General features: G+C 40.9%; 1 long non-coding RNA gene across 1 annotated transcript in view; it reads left to right on the top strand.

Moving 5' to 3' along the window:
- Positions 1 to 2,998: 2,998 nt before the first annotated feature.
- LOC117942524 overlaps positions 2,999 to 4,449 on the top strand; it is a 20,651-nt gene continuing 19,200 nt past the window's right edge. Inside the window, exon 1 of the long non-coding RNA XR_004656144.1 lies at positions 2,999 to 3,131. This is a non-coding gene — a long non-coding RNA (uncharacterized LOC117942524). The remainder of the gene's footprint in view (positions 3,132 to 4,449) is intronic.

Raw genomic sequence — 4,449 nt, 5'->3', positions numbered from 1 at the left:
TAAACTTCAAACGCTGATTTTTGTGGTGGACGTAGAAGAGGTTTTCTTCTGACGAATCTCCCATGAAGACCATATTAGTACGAGTATCTCTTTATAGTAAAATGGTGTACCACAACTCCAGTGTCTCCAGGTCTTTCTGGAGGATCGTGCAGTCAAACGTGGGTTTGGACTTGCTTTTCTCCCAATCCTGAGAGCTGTTCTGTCTGATATTTTTCTTGGTCTTCCAGATCTTGAAGTCTTCAGATCTTGCTTTAACTTCCACTGCTCCTGATGACAGCCATTTCTTAATTACATTTCAAACAGAGGATATTAGCATCTGAAAACGCTTTGCTATCTTCTTATAGCCTTCTCCTGCTTTGTGAGCGTCAACTATTTTCAGTTTCAGTTTAGAAGAAGTCATGGTGCTGATTGTTGGGGCAAGGTCAGATGAGTCTGGGCATTTAAAACCTTAAGATTAACATCACCTTTCATGATTGAGAACAATCCATGACACTGTCAGGTCTCTGCTATATGCTATAAATTCTGCAGGGTCCCCAAATTTTTGCAGACGCCATTTTTTTGTTTTCTGTTATTTTGAAAGTGTAAATCATGGAAATAAAATCTAACTTTTTGTGACATTTGATGCCTTTTGGAGATTTTTTCAACATTTCTTGGCTTCTTTATGCAAATTAATACAGATTTTTACCTGGGGTGAAACCCTCCACCTCCCCTTCCACCTCCAACCATCGTCTGCTCCAGCTGATCATTCCAGAGCCCCCTCCGGTCTGGTCTTCGGGCTCCTTTGTTACCACCACAAGTGTGTAGATTCCATCCTGAACTAGTTCAGTTCATAGTTCAAACTTCAACATTTTTAAATAAGTTCACAGTTCCAAAAATGAACTACTTTATAGTTCTTTTTTCCATATGTTGCGAGCTATTATTGTTATTATTATTGTTTTTATTATTATTATTATTATTATTATTCAAAAGTGTTGCCACAGCCCATATAATCTGTTTCTACTCTGTTAAGCGACTTTGAGCTTGGGAAAAGCGCTATACAAATTCAATTTATTATTGTTATTATTATATATAACGTCAGATTTCACCTGTCTTGACTTGATTGATTTTTTATTTGCTTCCACATACCATAAAAGGTTTACCGGGTGCTTCAGTTCAATGTGCCGTTTCAGGTTTGCTGTGGATGTGACTGAAGCGCGGATTCTCTTTTTGAAAGCCAGCAGGCAAAGTTTGTGCAGAAATGTACAATTTTTTCCAAGAGCTTTCCCATCCTGTCATAAAACTTGTTTAAATGATCATTCGATGCCTCCATGCTGCTTTGTTGCCTCCATGTTGCTTTTTGTTTTGAGGACTCATGCGGCGGTGCGACGTGGTGGCGGTTGTTGCCAGATTGGGTGTTTTTACCGTTACATATTAAGGCCTGTTTACGGTGTGTTTTAGCCGGGTTTTCGCCTGTAAGGCTAATGTGGCATCCTATTGAACAAAGATAAACTGAGAGAGTGTGCCGTTCACAGACACCAGAATGAAAGGGTTTACAGTTCATCAGGCAGTAATACAGTACCTTCAGTTCACGATCGCCCAAAATATGAACAAGTTCATGAACTATTGTTCAGTGAACGTGTTTAAGCACAACACTGTCAACAGCATAGGCTATAGGGGAGGCTGCTGGGAATATAATGAGCTAGATTTGCAGTTTTGAGAAATTATTATTATTATTTGTAAACCATAAATGTCTACCACATTTAATCGCAACTCATCCAATAGTTGCTGAGATATTTTATTTTGGGCCAAAGGGATGGACTGACATTACCATCACTTAAAATGTCACCATAGATGTCTTACCATGCAATCACACAGGTTTAATCTTTGACAAAAAACAAGACTTGAGTCATTATACTGACCAAATGCAGTATCAGAAAAATACATTATTTGTGCTTTGTCACTTTTGCAATAAAAGACATCCCTACAGTGTATGCCACAAACTGCCCCCTCTAATATTGACCTGGCCTACTAACAGTGGAGCCTCCTGGCACCAGGCCCAAATTGGAAGCTTAATTCTGACTGACAGCTACCAAATGGCAAAATCAGATGCTTGTTCCCATGAAAGGCCCCAGCTATAGACAACTGGCCTGCCCTGTGACCCTGAATAAACAGAAGCTCCAGCCCTCCACCTCCCCTTCTTTTCCATCTGCCACCCAAACACAATACCTATCCTCATCAATGACCTAATCAATGGCTAGTGACTGATATTGATATCTTTTACTCATCTGCTGTCCATTCCCAGCAAGTGGTGGTGGTGGGGTGAGTGGGGGGTTGATTAGTCAGAAACACACACACACGCACACTTGGGTTGTGGGTCCCTGCTGAGAAACAGCAATGAGACTTACTCTAAGAAATACCAAAGCCTTGTAAACATTTTTTTTTGTTCTGCTTTTTACTACACTTAAAAAATAAAATAAAAAGTCCTGACTATTCACACCACAATTTCAAAGTAACCTTCCGATTGCATAATACAGATATTATTGCAGATATCTGCTGTTAACCTAGTGTTAGCCTTTACTTTGACAATTGACAAGGGTCCAGGCCTAAGGACGTTGCTAGGCCAAAATTGACATTTGATCATAGCGCCCCCCGCTGGCAACAGGATATCAGCCTTATTTGACAAACATCATCCGGTTTACATGAAACTTAATAATATCAGATCAGTGATGTTCAATATGACGTTGCTTGTTCAGCGGTTTGTGTGGACTCCTATAGGCCTACACTTCGCAACGAGCTTTAAAACCAACTGGACCAAAACACTTAAATAGACCACTATTTAACGCAATAACGAGACGTTTTTAACCGGTAATAATAATTACTAATCTAATTATTATTAATCTCAATTAAATACTGATGCCGTCAGATGGCCGCGCGTACAGACAGCAGTTGGAGCTCCGGCGAAGATCTGCACTCGTCAGCAGTGGCTTCTCGCTGTGCAGCCGGTCCCCCAGAATAACCTTTGACTGGGTCGGTCGGCCCATCTCGGGACCAGGCCAGGTGTTGTTGACTGGCCAAATGCTTGATATTTATTATTATTATTATTATTATTATAACCACAGTGGAATCGTGCAAGCGATAAAAGCCCATCCTATGTGCTGTCGGCCTGGAAAGACTTGTATTTATTTCATGTATTTGTATATTCATGCTCCTCTGGCATTTGCCAGAATTGCCAGATGGCCAATCCGCCCCAGGCCTGGACTTAACGTCTCTATAGGATATGGGGCTCTGAATGAAAACAATGTCAGGTGCACCAGGTGGCTGTTGCAGAGCTCATCTACAGCAAATGCCAGATTCATAGCTCATCAAAATATCTACAAGAAGGCTTCAGAGTACAAATCTAAATGGGATCTGAGCTGAGGGGGCTCTCATCCTTTAGCTCAGGTGCAGTCTTGTTCCACATTCCTCCTCTCAAGCTCCTCTATTTCCCATGGTGCATTTATCCAAGGGTGGCCTCCCTAAATTAGGACTACTAAACAGACTGAAGAGGCCAACATTTTAGAGTTATTAAACCATAAAGGTAACACAGCTGGAATGGTTACAACCAAATAGCAGTAAATTAAACAGGATAGATGAGGGATGCAAATATAAAAAGATAACAGAAAACCAATGGGAAGCAGATAAAAGAACTTTTTATTTATTTATTCGGTTTTAGACCACTGTACGGTGGTCGTTTAAATGGCAACACATCCAAGTCATGAGTAAATGCCGAAAAATCGTAATTCTAGAGGTCACACCAGCCGTGATGCCAAATTGGGACAGGGGCGTAAAGGGGGGTTGGCTTCCCTACAATCCCCTGATACCCGATCCAGCTGTTTGGGTCAGTATCCGCCTTGTGTGGATCAACGTCAATACATTTTCAGGATATTTGCCTCACGCAGGATGTTCTGCCAGATGCTCCTCGCCTTCCATTCTTTGTGTTGCCATTCTCAAACCATGTTCTTTTTTAGGAAACAACCACAAACTTCGAACTAGCAAGCTAAACGCTGTAAATGGCAAGTTTAATGAAAATTTGAATAGTGCAACAAGGCAGGCCTGCTCAATTTTTTCTGGGAATGACTTACAAAGAAGCATTTCCTCTTTAACTGGGATGTTTTGGGACTGACCACTGCTGTGGACAAAATACACATGGCGATACACTGGTAAGAGGAAATGAGGTTTAACCATGTATGCAGCTTATTTTAAATAGCTCACGTTACTGTATTGTGTCAACAGGTAACTTCACTTCCAGGGATAGGGTTACAGTGACCCTGAAACCAACCTGATTAGCAAACTGAAGGGTTTGGAGTTTTTACAGACGTGCTCAAATTTGTTGGTACCCCTCCACAAAAAACAAAGAATGCACAATTTTCTCTGAAATAACTTGAAACGGACAAAAGTAATTGGCATCCACCATTATTTATTCCATATTTA

This window comes from Etheostoma cragini, chromosome 3 (genome assembly GCF_013103735.1).
Source record: "Etheostoma cragini isolate CJK2018 chromosome 3, CSU_Ecrag_1.0, whole genome shotgun sequence".
Lineage (NCBI taxonomy): Eukaryota > Metazoa > Chordata > Actinopteri > Perciformes > Percidae > Etheostoma > Etheostoma cragini.
The sequence above is the reverse complement of the archived record's forward strand: the minus strand, read 5'-3'. Positions and strand labels throughout refer to the sequence as shown.